The following is a 17,895-nucleotide window of genomic DNA, read 5'->3' as shown; positions in this document are numbered from 1 at the left end:
TCCTATAGAACACAGTCCTAAATTCCATGTCTTGCATTTACATCCCAAGCTCCAGGCTTCTCTAGGCCTTTCTGCCATTCTGGCTGGATATATTATCCTTTCTGGAATCCTTGATCCAAGGTCACCGTGACTTGAATTCCCAGTTGAGAAAGCTCAGGAAAGGACTTGAAAGTGAGGACAATCAATATAGAAGAGAACCCCACCTCCACCCTCCACCCCAGCTCCAGGCTTATTTCTAAGAGCCAGGATAAAAGAGAGGGAGACCAGGGGAAGCTAATCATTCTCCTCTCACAGGTTCAGTTCATGGTACCCACAATGTGTATGAACAATGGTCTTTACCCTCTGATAGTAGCAGGAAGGAGAACAGAAAGAGTATAAGCCAGAAAGGTGATCTGTCTTGTTCTCACCAGTTTTTAAAAATAAAGTTAATTAAAAGAGGATATACTTACTCATATGATAGGGGATGGAGATCTTAGAAGATATAGGCATGCCTAGAACAAGTCTCTCATGGTACCTTTATACATTGTAACATCCATGATCTTAAGTGGGGTGAAACTGCCTCACAGAATTCCACAGGACCCCCCGGAACTCCAGGACGAGGGGCAGTTGAGGCAGTTAAGAATGTGACTATGTGACAGGATTCCCAGTTTGCAAGCTTACTCTTTTTGGGGTCCTAGGGAGACTGGGAAGAAGTGTAGGATTGCTCTTTTTGTTAGCTCATCTCTGACCTCAGGGAGTAGGGAGTCACTTTGCTGTTTACTCCATGCAGACTATACCAGGCTGTGTGCTCTGGGATAATACCTCACTTGCAGTATCTCAACTTATCTCTAATCTAAATAGATCTTCAATCAAGATTACCTTCACCATCTTAAACTCAATAACATTAGATTAAGAGAAGAGTTACTTTGTGAGAGAGATCGAAGTTATACAAAACACATTCCCCCAATGTGCATCTAACAAATTTCCTGAAGATACTAGGTACCTTGCCTCACCCTCAATCTTAAAATTTACCTCCCCTTTCCCTGTTTTCCTGAAATTAATAAATTCCTTCCCTTGTTAAATTTGAGAGCCTGTGTGAAGTTATAGTTGGGTTATGCCCACCTATAGCATACATTACCTAAGCAAAATCTTCATCCAAGAAAGCACTGGAACAGCTGTTATCCAGAGAGCAAGTCTGCTGTATTTAGAAGGCATCCTGAACCTTTGTCTATCTTAGAGTTCAGGGAAATAATCTTTAAATGTGGAAGTTGCTAATTTCAGTGGGATTATTGCCTATCTGTCTACCAATTTAGCCTTGATTAGCCAAGCCTAAACAGCCTCCATTTCTTGATCTAAAGGGGATTCAGTTAAAACTGTTACCCCTTCAGCTTCAACTGCCTCAGGAGGGGGAGGAGAAAGAATTCTATTGACTCTCACCCCTCCCCCTTGCTAGGATAGCCTGCTTGATCCTTTGCACTGACTCCATTATCAACCATTGCCAATCTGAATCAATCTTACAACATATACATACACACACTCTCTAATCTCTAAAATGTGTACAAGACTGTAAGAAGATTAAAATTGATTCCATATCATTTATTTTTTTATTCTGTTTATAAGTAATTGGTTTTGTCCTGTAACTGCTTACATCATGGTTCTTTGCCTCTAGATTTAGTTTAGAATTCAATTGGTCTATAATTGGTTAAGTTTAGAAAACCAGTTTTCCTAAGAATCTCTTATCTGTTCTTGCCTCAAGGAATTTTTGCTGACCTTGGAAAATGTATGTGAACCCATGGGAATTTGGGTCTCATACCTTTCAAGCTATCCTTTACGGATATCTGGTTTGCTGTCCAAAAAGACTGGGCCATTATCTTTCACCTGGACTCAAACAATGAACACTTCTCATCTCATGAGATAGGAAGAGAGGGTGTGATTGTTAGCCCTCATTACCACTCTTCTAACCAGTTTTGTTGTTTTCTGCACCTCAGCTTTATAACCAATCATTCTGGACTCAATCCTACAATTTCATGTATCCTGTTCTGTTTTTTCTTTACTCTCCAAAAACCTATAAAATGACAACTGTCTTTTTTCTTGAGGTCTTTGCCATAATGGAGGCAAGCCACTGACCCATTTATGATAGGTAGTATGCCCTTGCTAATAAATGTAATCTTGCTTGGAGATCTGCCTCAGTTTTCCCTTTTGTCAAAATTCTATTGAAACAGTTGTTTGGGGATATAGAGTACTGGCATCTGGGGGCAGTCATAGATTTGTATGATCACAGATTTAGAGCTATAAAGAAGCTTAGATGACACTGAGTTTCACCTCTTCACTTTAAAGGTGAGAAAACTGAGGCCCAGAGGGACTAAAACTTTGTCCAGATTCACAGGTTTAATAAGTTTCTGAGCCAATATTAGAAACCAGGACTCGCTGACTCCAAGGCCAATGCCCCATCCACTACTTGGAAAGATTTTTGCATGGTTATCCACAAAACATTAAAAAAAAATTATAACAACCTGCTCAAAGGGTCCCAGGACACTGAAGAAACCTTCTGAGGAAAATTTGTAGGAGGAAAAGGTTTGGAATCACAATGAATCAGAGAGTATTAATGAATTGAAATTCACATTTGTAGAATAAGAATCCATACACATGAAATCACAGATCCTTCAAAGCATCAGAGAAAGTATTGTAGAGGGACACTGAACAAATACAAAAATGTACATGCATACATACATATAACTTAGTCCCTAAACCTATAAAGACACAAAAACACATACACACAGACTAGGTGACTCAGTGGCTAAGTGATGGCCTTGGAGTCAGGAAGACCTGAGTTCAAATCCTGTCTCAGATACTTACTCACTGTATGACACACCGCCAATCATTTACCTCTTGTTTGCCTTAATCTGCTGGAAAAGGAAATGGTGAACCACTCCAGTGTCTTTGCTAAGAAAACTCCAATGGGGTCACAAAAAGTAAAATATGATTGACAGTGACTGAACAAACAATAATATATGTGTGTACTCATGCATATATATGTATATGTGTGTGTGTGTGTGTGTGTGTGTGTGTGTGTGTATTGGGTGTTCAAGCAGGACCAGAACTTCTGGTATGAATGTTTGCTGAGCCCTTTTCAGGGCTGCTTTCTTACTTTGGTGTCCTCCTGTTCACCCAACTCTCACCTGTGCCTCCAAGAAGCGGTAGCATGCTGCAGCCAAACCCTGATACCCCATCTCCATACAAGGGCTGAAGTAGGTTGAGGGTAACTGATAGACCTCAAATGCATTGATGAGTTAGGGAAGGTCTATCCCAAACATGTGAAGACTTCCCCCAGTGGAATGGGTAGATGAGAACAATTTGTTCTAATAGCCATGAAGATGATGGAAGTAGGAGCTGTGGAGTGCTCAGAATTTGGTCAGACCTTGAAGAAGTCAAGGTCATCCAGTGCATCTTGGGCCATCACTGGTTGTCCTGAATTTTGTCTTGCCACTGGACTTGGATGACTCTGAAAGAGAGAGTGAGGCTGATGACTGCACAATTCTGCCTCACTTAAAGCCAATTCAGGAGCAAGTCAAGATATCACAAATCATGACATCATTCATCTTCTTTGAAAATGGGCAATATATGTGTATACATACACACACACACACACACACACACACACACACACAGACAATGGGGCCAGAATAACCTTTACAAATGAGGAATTAAGAGGACCTGGTGAATGGATGTGAGAGTCAGGAGAGAGAAAGTAAAGGAAAAGACAAACATAATGTTTCAAGCCTAGGTGATAGGAAGAATGATGGTTTATTAACAAAGTTTGTCCATTCTAACTTAAATGCATATTCCAGAGCTCTCAGCTGCCACTACTACCACTAATAGACCAGATGATGACCTTGTAAGAAGACAGCTCTAGCTGTTGATTACATATCTTGCATGTGATAAATTAAATACTATGTTATCTTTTTGGCATCTTTCACAGGAATTTCTTGAAAAATATTAAAACCATGGAGGGGAGGGGAGGGGAAAAAGGCTTGCTAAGATTTTTTTCCCCATGTTAGTTTTGCTGAACTCATTTTAAACTTTGCTGAACTTCTTTTAAAAAATAAGGGATGGCTCCTTGGGAGTGAGAAGGAAGAAGAATACAATAGGAAATGTACTTAAAAGAAATTTTATCAATAAAATAATTTAAAAGTAAAATAAAGTATATGAATACAGAGCAATCTTAAGAAATAACTTACTTCCTAAGCCCATATTAAATGAATGAGGGGAAGTTAAGGGGTCTCTGATATCTAAAGAGAAAAAAGCTAGAGATTCTTAAGATATTGAAATATTACACATTCCATATTTCAAAAGTATAATCTAATAATGAAATGGATGCCAAAAAAGTGAACATGTCAAATGAATTTGAAAATATGGGCATACTTAGAATGGAATTTTGAAAAAACATTTTTGGAGTATGATAGCCTAAATTCAACAAAGAGATTATTTATATACATATAAATAATAATTTTTCAAAATTGGCATATTCTATAATCAACATTATTGAATGTATTCTTCCATAATATTTGACACAGAATATAAAAAAAACATTTCAGGACATTGACACAAAAGCATGTGCTATGGTTGTCACCATGGTTAGGAACATAAGTATCTATGTAAGAAAACTCCTGAGATCAAGGATCAAATACACCATGATGGAAGAGACTTAAGAAAATTATTTAGAACCTGCAGAAAACATAGAAGGACCACATAAATCTGTCTCCCTTATAAATAATAGAAAACCTGAACATCATACTGCCCATTTAAAGCAACTAAAACAAAAAAAATGATGCAATCCAGAAAAAAAAAATATCAGAAATTCTTGATACCTTCATCAATTAAAAAAAAGCAAAAAAAAAAAATTAAAGACAGCATAAGGAACATAAAGAATGAAATAAATAATTCAACATCAAATTTTTAAAAGGTCATATTATAGTAGTTCAAGAACCAAAGAAATTAGAGTAGAAGATCTACTCCAAAAAAAAAAAAAAGATGATATGGAAAATTCCAGATTATTTATAACCGTTTTCAGCTTCGCTTTCTCTTCTAGAAATATTGAAGTCCACTGGCAAAATAAAAGTCAGGATGATTGGTGATGGCCCAGAATGTAGTGGATGATCTAAGTTCTAAGCCTCCATAGTGCCTGTTTCAGCCACCTTCATGGCTGTTGGGGCAAATTGTTCTCATCTGCCCATTCCATCAGTTGAAGACTTCACATGCTTGAGGTAGACATCCCTCTAACTCATTGATGGGTTTGAAGCTGGTTTACCAGAGTGTGGTTGCTGAGAATATTATAGCTTCTTGGAGTCACGAGTGAGAGTTAGGTGAAAGGTGGACACCAAAGGACACCCTAGAAAGGGCTCTGCAAGCCTTGACACCAAAGGAGTCCTCCCTCTACACTCTATACATCTCATTATATTTTTAATTTACTGAATGATACCTCAAGGACAGTGAAGGAGACTAATATCTGTTCCAAATCGGAAAACTGTGGATCTAGAGAAGATCCATATTTATTAGTTCATATGTTTTAGATAGAACAACAAATTAATTTGTTAGCAAAGCACTTTATTAACTTCCAGTCTAATAAAGCTCAAACCTATATATTTCTTACCCTGCCCCAGAATAACATTGTTTATTAATAAGACATATGATCTATTAACACAGGATGGGTCCTTTCTCGTTTCCATCTTATGCAGAAAAGACTTGAATCCATATTTCCTATCAGAAGACAATAAATATTTATTATTCAAAGGATCGCCAGTGACCTTGTAAATATAGTCCAAATACTACTTTATATATAAAGTATTCAGAGTTTTTTTGTTGTTGTTTTTCAGTCATGTCCAACTTTTCATGTTTTCATTTGGGGTTTTCTTGGCAAAGATATTGGAATGGTTTACCATTTCCTTTTTCAGCTCATTTTACAGATGAGGAAACTGAGGCAAACAGTATTAAATGACTTGCCCAGGTCACACAGCTAGTAAGGATCTGAAGTTAGATTTTAACTCAAGAAGAGTAGACTTTTGTCTCCAGGTCTGGTGCTCTATTCATTGTGGTCTATTCACTCACATTCAGAGCTTGTATTTCTCCCCAAATTCATAAATGCATGCAAGAAAACTATACTGACTTGAGGAGCAAAAAGAATATGCTGGAGGTACAAAAATCATTTTAGTATTGGTTTGATAACTATTGAATTCTGGCACCTGAAAGTGCTATAATATTCATACTGTTTTTTATTTTTATTGATTTACAATAGAGGTTTTAAGAGTTCCAGATTCATGGCTTAATTACTATAAATATAGAAAATAGTTCCAAGAATAGTGAGAAGGGTAGACTGTTTTGTCCATTAACACTTGCCACAGACACCATATCACCAAGATGAACTGATAGAAAATGTGACAGTAGAAACTGCCTACCATTCCGCCAAGGCAAAGAAGTCATACTATCATATTATATTAATCACTTGATGAACATGGATGACATCCCATTATATGGCTAAATTGAAAAACACATTAAATAGGTACCTCATCTCTCATGGCACTTGGTAGGTGTTCAATAAATGTTTATTGAATTGATTTGGATAAAAATGAGACTTTCTTCAATGACATCAAAATGTCATTTGGATTAAATTAGTGTGAAATTATTAATATGTGTGAAGAAAAAATAAACTGAAGACTTTGAATTTAAGCTCCAAATTCCTTGATCTTCTCCAGGAAAGAAACAGTAGCCAGTAGTTTGTCATGGGGGAAGTTGAGACTGTGGTTATTAAAGTTCTGAATGTCATCCTGAAGGCAAAACTTAACGGTAGTAACAATTTTAGAGTAATTAATGATTAGGTGATATTTTTAATATATACTTCTGGCATGGTAAATGGATGATAATTTTCTTTTCTTCAGTCTTTTGAGTCAAATCTGACTCTTAATGACCCCATATGGGGTTTTCTTGACAAAGATACTGCTTTATCATTTCCTTCTCTAGATCATTTTATAGATGAGGAAACTGAGGCAAACACAAGATTAAGTGATTTACTCAGGATTACACATCTAAGAACTATCTGGGGTCAGATTTGAACTTAGAAAGATGAGTCTTCCTGGCTCCATGCCCAGCACTTATCCACTGTGCCACCTAGTTGCCCTCTTGGCATACAATGGGTATTTAAAAATGCATTTTGAATTGAATCAAATTATTATTAACCCACTTTATTGAGTGTCAATTTGACTTAGACACTGTACTCAGGAGAGGAGTAGTAAAATAGAAATAGCTTGAGAGTCCTCTCAGCCTAATATTTCTTTCCTGTACAAAGAAGGGGTTGGACTAGAATATTCTCCAGTGTTTATTCTAGCTATAAATCCTATAAAATGGCAAAGAAGGAGGCACCTAGGTGGCTCAGTGGATAGGGAACCAGGTCTAGAGAGGAGATCCTGGCTTCAAATCTGGTCCTAGATATTTCTTATCTGTATGACCCTGGGCAAGTCACTTAACACTCTACTGTCTAGCCCTTACCTCTCTTCTGCCTTGGAATCAATACCTGGAATTGATTCCAAGATAGAGGGAAAGAGAGTTTTTTTTTTCAAAGTATTTCCTTTTGAAACCAGATCATATAAAGTCTTAAGGAGTTGATATAAAGAATATAAAAACTCATAAAAGAAAATAATATATAAAATGAAGAATATTTTTATATATTCCTGCGTTTGTGCTATTTACAGATAAAGGCATAAAAGCTAAAGGAGTTGTTAGAGTGGTTAGAATGCTTTAGGTATTTGCAGCCAATGATCACTGAGAACAATTGCTAATTAGAAGCAATGCTATTGATTCAATGAAAACAAATTATTTAATCTGAAGAAAGAACCTCCTTCAGTTTATTTTAGTAATTTCATCGATATAGGGAAAATGATGATCAGTTTGACTGGAGAGTAAACCCATAATTGTTTAGTAAATTGTATTTGCCCTAATAACTCCTAAGAAGTCTCTTTAGTTGGTTTAAAAAAGTACTGAAAAAAAAGTACTGAGTTTCAATGAATAAAGACCATATTCATGGAGCAAACCAGTTTCACCTTTTGCCTTGTAGCAGCTTAGTCCAATGGAAAGAGCACTAGCTTTGTAGTTAAAGGATAGTTCAAATTCAGCCTCTGATGCTTACTATCTGTGTGATGTTGGAAATGAGCTGGAGAATGAAATAGCAAACCACTCCAGTATCTTTGCCAAGCAAACCAACCCCAAATGGGGTCATGAAGAGTCAGACATGACTAAAAAATCACTGAACCACAATTGTGGCTCTCATACTTTTTCTTATTTTTCTCTTCAGGGTAACCTCAGCACCAGGCATTTTCCTTAGAGTTTTAGCATGGCAAAGAAGGCTTGTGAGCAAAGATATGCTGGTAAATGTTTAACAAATAGCTCCCTGAAAAAAATGTATCCAGATCAGACTTTTAAATTTAATTGACTTTTTAACATTTTCTTCATCCTTTTTTTTAAACTCTAGAAACCAATAAAACAAGGTCTGTTTTGTGGAATTTGTAGGTTTCCAGGGTCTAAATCCTCACTTTGAAAATTTAACAATCTGCTCTCAAATTGGACTGAATTTGCTCCAGCAGACTGTAAGGCTTAGAATATACTGGGTAAGCCAGAATATGGCTAGCAGTGTATGTACAGGTAGGACTAGCTGTGAAATCATCATATTTCTGGTTTGACTAAACCTAGTCAAAGTGAATTAGAAAAACAGAAATGGAAACCCAAGAAGACCCTACCCAGGCCTTGTCAATCTATCCATATCCATTGAAGTTAATTAAAAAAATCAATTCAGTAAAATGCTTTTTGGTAAGGGCAGTAAGGCTATATTGTACTACATACATAAAGCTGAAAAACTGATTTGACTGCTTCTTTGTTTTCTTTTTATCCAATTTTTTTTGAGGTTGGGGAGACTAGTGATTCTTAAAGAGTATATTGGAAAATATCAGTATGTCCTCTGATATTTCCTATAACTTTACGTTTTGTCTTTAAAAGGTTCTCCATATTCCCCTCTCCATTTCTGTCCTCATCAATTCAAGTCATTTTTCATTGCTCCCGAGTCTGTACTCAATAAGGAACCCCTTACGTGTGTAGTATGACAGCATCTATGGATGCTGTGTTTTCTTTGAAAATGCAGTGCTGATTTTTTTTCAGGTAGGGAATATTAGATTTGGAATTTTAAAGTAGGAAGCAAATTATTGATATTTCATAGGATTTCATATAATGGTATTCTATCATCCATGACATCGATCACAACCCATCTATGTTTTTCAGCTCTTGAACCTCTTGACATTGTGCTCCCTGCACATACTCCGTGGATAGTCAGTCAGGCTAGACCCAGCTCAAAACTTCTGGCAGCTTAGGTTCAATATTGGAATGAAATGAGATGCTTTTAGGTCATTCAACAGTTAACAAAAGAAGGATATTATTTTAAAAAAAGAGGATAGGGATCAATAACAGTGTCAATTGATTTGAGTGAGTGAAGCACCCCTACCTTGGAATTGCCCATCATCATCCTCCAGCCAAACCTTAGAGCTAGGCTGAAGCCCTCGTGATTGTTTTTACTCAGGCAAACCAAAATTGATGTTGACCAGCTGAGCCCTTTGTTCTCTCAGTCATTCAAGTACTGAGGATGATCTGAATCCTTTTGAGGAAAAACCCAATATACATGGCAGCAAAGGATCAAATACTGTACCCTCCACATAGTTCACCCGACACACTTATTTCTTTTATACCTCTTAATGATGTGTGAAATCCAACAGAGCACATGGGCTTCCATCTATTTTCAGTCTGTCTGTCTATCTCTCCACCAATCTCTCTTCTCTGGAAAATTTCTTTGTGACACTTTTAAAGCTACTTTTCATATGTATTATTTTGGTGGTAATATATTATGACTTATTTATAATCACTGTGGTTCCTTTTACCATCCTCTGGATGACCTGCCATTTTAATTCTTTATACACCATGGTATTCTATGATTTGTAGCCATATAATTCCATTCAAAAAAATGTTGGGTTTACAAGATGGGCCCTTGTTTCTGAGGAAAGGTTTGGGTCATTATTAATACTGCCCAATTTCTCAAGTTCAATCTAGCCTTCTCTATTTTCCATATTCTACTCTGGGTCAAATTCACTGTAAATTAGTAAGGTCTGTCCAAGACACGTGTGCTAATGGACAAGCTCTATGAGTTGTCCATACAACTGCATATCATAATTTAGACAACAGACATTCCTTGTTGATTTGTTTTTTCCTGTATTTATAGTTAAGCCAAGCTCTTTTTCAGTGATTATGGATTTTATCTAGAGGGCTCTTGCAATGTCCCAGGACTTGATGGAATAAGCATGATATCATCTAAATGAGGAACATCTGGAGGACCTCAAAACCCATAAAACATCCGTCTTGTACTTGGACACTAGATCTCCTCTAGAGGTGAACACTTTTGTTGAATTTACTTGTATTCCTCACTGGATATTAAAAAACAGAGTACTGCTGGCAAAGATTATTTCTGCTGTATTTTCCTGAGACACCTTGCATCAATTTGAAATATATATGAGAGATACCTTATTGGGGGAAAATGTTTAAGGCAATGTTTTTTTCTATTTAATCAATATTTTTTTTCATAAAAAATAATAGGCACAATGGAATATTGTGTTCTTTAGATCTTTGGGTTCATCATGTGATGGTAAAGATGTGGAATATGACTTGTAAAGTCCTGCCTGTTTCATTTCCTTCAAATACCACCATATTGTCTACCTTCACTGCATGTGTCAATTATTCAAATAAAATGTTCATATTTAGTAGTTGTGACTGATTGACATTCTCTCAACTGATCTATTTTTGGCTCTAATAATAAGTTAAAAGTTTTGTTTTATTTTGCTTCATTTTGCAAGCATTTGGTCTCTTTCCCTACTTTAGATATCTTAAGAACTGAACTCCCAACACCCTCAATATTACATTGTCTTGGGGGCAGCTGGGTAGCTCAGTGGATTGAGAGCCAGGCCTAGAGACGGGAGTTCCTAGGTTCAAATCTGGCCTCAGACACTTCCCAGCTGTGTGACCCTGGGCAAGTCACTTGACCCCCATTGCCTACCCTTACCACTCTTCTGCCTTGGAGCCAATACACAGTATTGACTCCAAGACGGAAGATAAGGGTTTAAAAAAAAAAAGAAGAAAAAATATTACATTGTCTTCAAAATGGAGACCTCGTCTGTGTCTACTTGTGTTATGAATAAAATAACACACTTGGTCCAGTCCATCTGTTTAAGCATCTTTGTTTTTTTCATTGCCTCTTTCATTCTTTCTATAAGTAAATCTAGTTACCTTTCAGATGTGGCAACTCCACTGTCCTTGAAGCTGTAAAAAACTTAGTACAAAAATCATTGCAGATCTTTTTCATCTTTCATTTGTTTCCTGTCCTTCCATTTTCATCCTTAAATGCCCTTCTGATGACTTAATTTACTTGGATCTCTCAGCAAACTTTGTTTAACCTGTTTTCCCCCCTCCATTTCTCATTATTTCATAAAATGGTACTTACTCATTGTAGTCATATACCATTCTTCTCTATAAATTTCTACAAATGACTACCTTCTATACTAAGACTGCCTTTGGTTTCCATATATCTCTGCTTGAGAGGAGGTCCAGTATTTGTTAAGAAGGTTTATAGGCTCTTTTGGTGTCCTCATTATGGCACTTGATTAGCAATGGTCATATTTCTCCTTGAAATTGTTGCCAGAGGTGAAGATATCCTTCTGTCATTGTTACAGTTGCTCAGTCCTTCAGACATGTCCAACCCTTCATGACCCCGTATGGGTTTTTTTCTTGGCAAAGATAACAGAGTGGTTTGCTATTTCCTTCTCTAGTGGATTAAGACAAACAGAGATTAAATGACATGCCAAGGATCAAAACTCTGAGGGTAGATTTGGACTCAGGTCTTCATGACTCCAGACCCAGTGCTCTATCCACTGAGCCATCTAGTTGCCTAAATGTCCATCTATTCCATCCATTTCCCATTTTTGGTGCCAATATCTCATCAAAATAGGTCAGATTGGATTTATTTTAATTGAACTCCATACCATATTCTCATTTTTATTTTTTAGTTGCATATTCATTTTGATTTTTTCTCTAAGTTCGTAGTCTGATTAAATACATAGCTAATTTAGGTCTAATGCTCACATCAATTGAGTCATTTTTTGTCTCTTTAAGAATCTTCCTGAAGTTTTCCTATGGGGACAATGGGCTAGTTTACCTCTGAGGTCCCTTCTAGCTTTAGAGTTAAGATTCTAGTAAAATGTAGCTAATTTCTTTTTGTGTATATGTACTTATAGGATATTAATTGATATTTATTATATCCATTGCCTTCCAATTGTGTTTTCCAGGAAGTTATTCATTATGTGTAGGAGAGAGGTTTTTATATAATCAACAAACCTTTGACTGTTCTTACATTTAAAGGGAAACCTTTTGGAGTTTATTTATTAACCCAGAAGGAGTGACCTTAATGGGGGAAATGGTGGAGAAGGCCTTTTAAAATAGGAAGGGTCCAGTTTTTAATGTACCACCAGAAGGTGGTGTCCTATCTTGCATTTTTTGAAACTATACCCTGTGGAAGATGAGTGGCTGGCCCTGACTCAATAGGTCAAACCATGACTAACTCAATTTATGAGTGATTGTGCCTATAACTGGGGTGGAGAAAGAGGGAAGGAAGAGGGAAGAGAGTATAAATGACTTTAAAAATAACACATCCTAATTTGAGATCCTTACCTAATTTCTGGCTTGGTAGGACATTTTCTGTTCTAATTAGTAGAGGGAACCTCATGATTGTGGCAACTTCTCTGGGGTTATCTTAGTATTTAGTAGTTCCACAAAAGAATGCGAATTTCACAGCCCAGATATTACAAATGTTTGGCTTCTGCATCCTCAGAATGGAAATATTTGTACTATTAGTAAATCCAAATGAATACTCTGTGTACTCTGCTATGGCTTAGATAATTTTCCCCCTGAGGCTTCCTGTCATTTGTGGTGTGCTCTCCGCAGACCTTGCACAGTCCTCTGTGGTAAATGCTGGGTATTTATCTGGAGGTGACTGTAATTAAGCCAATTTGGATCTGGGGATCAATTCTCTGATCTCTGACTATGGTGAAAATATTCACGGAGAGTAGTCCTGAGGCAAGTGAGATATAAATAATGATGGTTCTTGTCAGTTTAGATACATGTTATCTTTGAGATACAAATTAAAGAATCAGATTTAAAAAAAAGATTTAGGAGGGAAATGGAATAACGTAGGAAGTGTCCTTTACCTCTGAAAAAAATGGAGGGAGGCCTGAGGGCTAAAGGTTTAGAAAGAGAAAAGATATCCCAAACCAGAGAAGACAGGCTCCTTTGATTAGAATATGTAGTATACTGGAGAGGGTGCCTGACTGGAAGTCAGGAAGAGTTGCATTTCAATCTCAATTCAGACTCTTAATAGCTGTGTGACTGTGGAAAATCAACGTTTCTTATATAAACCTCAGTTGGCTCATCTATAAAACAGGGATGATAGCATCTACTCAAAAAGTTGCTGGGATGGTCAAATGAGAATGCATGTAAAATGCTTTGTAAACCTTTGAGCTATATAAATGTGAGCTTAAAAATAATTCACATGGAATAGATGTTATTTAGTTCACCCATGGCATGATTTCAATTCAATGCAAATAACATTTATTAAGTACATATTGTGTGTATAGCATCTCCCTTTACATAAAGGTATGAAGGGAAATATTATGAACAAATTATAAATAAATTATAAATTATAATAAATATAAATATAATAGAAAATGTATTACCTCTCAGATTTATGGATTGGAGAAGAACTTATAAATAAATAAGAGATATAAAGCATTGTGAAATAGAAAATGGATAATTTTGAATACATCATCACATTGGGAAGTTTTGTACAAATAAAATGAATGTATCCAAAATTAAAAAGAAAAAAAATAAGTTGGTAAAATTTTTTATAGACAGAATAAATGGTTGAATAAGTTGTAGTATATGATTATAAGTTGTAGTAGATGATTATAAATGCAATACTATTTTACTATAAGAAATAACATACAAGATGATCACAAAAAAAAAAACCTGGAAAGACTTATATGAAGTGCTCATAAAGTGAAGTAAGCAGAACTAGGAAAACATTATATACAGTAACAACAATAATGTATGATGATCAACTGTGAATGACAAATATTATCAACAAGGCAAGGATCCAGGACAACTCCAAAGGAAACATAATGAAAAAGGCTATCCACCACCATAGTATAAACAGAGGAAGTCTAAAAGCAGATTGAAATATGCCATTCTTCACTTTATTTCCTCCATGAATTTTTCTTTAGGGTAAGAAATAAAACATGACAAACAGGAAAATATGTATTATATAGATTTTTGGATATAACTAAAACAAGAATTTGTTTCCCTTGGATAAGCATATTTATTATAACATATCACATATTTACAACAAATCATATGTGTTATACTTTATCTTACATATTATATTGTTATATATAAAATCATAGAAATAAAAAGTATATATTGTATACAATTCACTATGCTAGGGACTAGGGATAAAACAGATGAAAAACAAGTGTCTAATTTGTAAATATGTGTCACCCATGTGATTCGGATATGTCCCCTGATTCCATCAAGGAATCTCCAGTCTAACAAAGAAAGCAATAAAAATAAATTGTAATGTTGGGAAACAACAACAACAAATTATAAGATAAGAAATGAATAGTAGATACTTTTGGTGATGGATAAAAAAGTTGACAAAATAGAATTGGAGAATAAGAACTGTATTGTATTTTTTGACCACTACCATAGGGTGTCTTCACTCAAATAACAGCTCACATTCAGAGTCCCTTGTAGCAAATAATGCAAATATTCTTATTTCCATTTTATAGATGGGGAAAATGGACTCAAGACAAGTTTGGAAAGGTTTGTATTGGTTATGTAGACATTAATGTCTCTAGAGGGAGGAAGTTAATATACTAAGTAGAGAAAATTCTTGTGGCAACAACCAGTTTCTTTTACTGATTCTATGTTCAACAAACAACAATCTGAATTTCTGGAGGGAGCTCAGGTTATATGACTTGTACCATATTCATGTCTGATTTATCCTTATAATAAATTGCAGTGAGATTTGGGTTAAATTTGAGTAGGCAGAGCCAAGATGCTGAAGTAGAAGCAGATAAGATTGAAACCACCATGAGAATCTTCTCCAACCAATCTTAAAATAATGCCACAAAATGAATACAGGATTGAAAAAAAAAACAAGGAGGAGACAGGATGATGCAATTTTCAGGTAGAGAACAGCCTAAAAGGCAAGCAGAGAATAGCTGGGGCACTAAAGTGACATATCTAGCAGGAGACTACAGCAAGGGGTAAGGAGCAAATCACCCCCACCCCCCACATTTACTATTCCAGGTTCTGAACCTGGGCCCAAGCCAACATCCATACCCTGAGACCCTGCCTAGGCTGACAACTGTCCAACCCAAGGCACTCCCCTTAAAGTTCCAAGCAAACCTGCAGTATAGCCTGGAATTCCAGCCAAGGACAGTCTAGGATCCATAGCTTGAACTGTGTGGGCCCAGAAAGAGGTCAGGAATCTAAGCCCAGGCTTGTGGTAAAGAACTGAATCCCAATTTGTGGCAGTTGGTAGACCTAGAGCTGGGCCTTTGATCCATGGCAAGGAAGATATTGTGGTGGCTCATGAGATCCTGGTTGGCCCTTGCCAAAGCTCAAGGCAGAGGCCCAGGGTAGGGCAGTCTGCTGTGTGTGGTGCGACTGATCTGATCAAGCCTAGGGTGAGACCAAAATCCCATGCCCTAGTCTGAGGCTAGAATTTGAGCCATCAGTAGTCTCAAGGGGTGATTGAATCAGCAGTGGGAGGTGGCTTTCAGAGCTTCTAGCCCACAGACCACCATACCATCTTGGAAGAACTGAAACTTGCAAAAATTCAGAAATAAGGCTAAGGGTAGCATCAAGGAAGAACTAAAGTTTGAGAGAGTGTGCTATCTTCCTAGAGAGCAGAGCCTACCTTTAAAAAAAAGTGAGAGTCAAGAAAAAGCCAGGAAAATGAGCAAACATTAAAAAAAAAAAACAACCTAACAGCAGAAAAACTTTATGGCAACAAAGAGCAAGGAGCAGACATAGAAGGGGAAAGTAAAAGCAAAGCAAGTACATGCAAAATCCCCCCAAAAATATGAATTGGACTCAGATTCTAGAAGATCTCAAAAATAATTTCAAAAATAAATTAAGAAAAGCAGAGGAAAAATGGAAAAGAGAAATGAAAGCAATGTAAGAAGAAATGGGTCAAATGAAAAAGGAGCCTCAAAAGTTGTTGGAAGAAAATTATTTATTAAAAATTAGAATTGGGCAACTAGAATATATTGACTTCATGAGACATCAAGAAACAATAAAATCAAATGAAAAAATAAAAAAAAAACAGAAGAAAACATGAAATGTCTTATTGAAAAAATTATTGACCTGGAAAATAGATCCAGGAGAGACACTATAAGAATTATTGAAAGCTATGATTAAAAAAAAAAAAAGGCTTTGCTCTGGGCCCATATGGATCAGCCCACTTTAGCCTTGGTCTAGGACTACGGACTTCTCCACAGTAATAAAGAAAAAAGAGGGTGTTCTGGGGGTGGAGCCAAGATGGTGGAATAATCCCCAGTAGCCCTGTGCCACTGTGAGAATCCTCTCTGACCAAGATTAAAGTATTGCCACAAGACAAATATAGAAGTAAAAGAACTGACAAGGGGACAGAGTAAAACAACTTTCAAGAAAAGAAAAGCCTAAAAGGTAGGTAATGAACATCTGGGGCAGGGAGGGGAGAGGAGAGCAGAGCCATCAAGAAGCTATAACAAGGAGGTAAGAACAAGTCAAGAGCGAGCCACATCCCCCTACCCCATATCTGCTGTCTGAGGTTTGGGAACCCATGCCCAAACTAACATCCAGATCCTGAGACCCTGTCTGGGCATACACATACTCTGAGTCAACGCATACCCCTTGACATTTCAAACCTGTGGAGAAGTCTGGAGCCCCAGACCAGGGAATTCTAGTCTGGGCTTGGAACAAGGACTTAATTCACTTTGGGGTGAATGATAGTACTATGTAGTAAGTACTGATCTTTTTGCCCCAAAATAAGGGTGGAACTCTAAGAAAGGACATTCAAGGGTGTGACTGATTAGATCAAGTACACAGTGAACCAAAAAAAATTTAAGGGACTCATGAAGGTCAAAATGTTTATAAGTCTACATGGAAAGAGGATTTCTGTAATTCTCAAAAATTATTCTTAGTAGTCAAGAAGCTAGAAGGAATTTACTCAGAAAGAAGGTGGAGAAGTAAGCTGATTATGATGACATGATATATATATATATACCTATATATATATATATACACACACACACATATATATGATATAGAACAATATATATGTATGCTTATGAATGATATGTAAAAAAATCAATCAAGGGTTGAAAGAGAGGGTTACACTGAGAGAAAAGGGAAAGTAGAGTTAGGAATGCAAAGAACTCTTTCTGAAGATTTGTTCAGAGATGTAGCATTGAATCAGACTCTGTTCTTGTATCTCCAGGACACCAAGTTAAGGCCTTTTTACTTTCTGTTCTCTTGCCATAAACAAGTACTCATGTGGAGAGGAATAGAAAGGAGAGATCTTTTTTGTTTTTCTTTTGCCTTCCTGGTAGGACTGGAGTGTCTAGCAGAGGTACTAGAATTGAAACCAATGCCATATCGCTTTCTGTTTGGTCTGTAGCATCTGCTTTCTCCAGGTGCAACTCCTTTCATTAAGTCCTACTTAAAGTATTTCCTACATGCATG

The sequence above is a fragment of the Gracilinanus agilis genome, chromosome 1 (assembly GCF_016433145.1).
Source record: "Gracilinanus agilis isolate LMUSP501 chromosome 1, AgileGrace, whole genome shotgun sequence".
In the NCBI taxonomy this organism is placed as follows: domain Eukaryota; kingdom Metazoa; phylum Chordata; class Mammalia; order Didelphimorphia; family Didelphidae; genus Gracilinanus; species Gracilinanus agilis.
The sequence above is the reverse complement of the archived record's forward strand: the minus strand, read 5'-3'. Positions refer to the sequence as shown.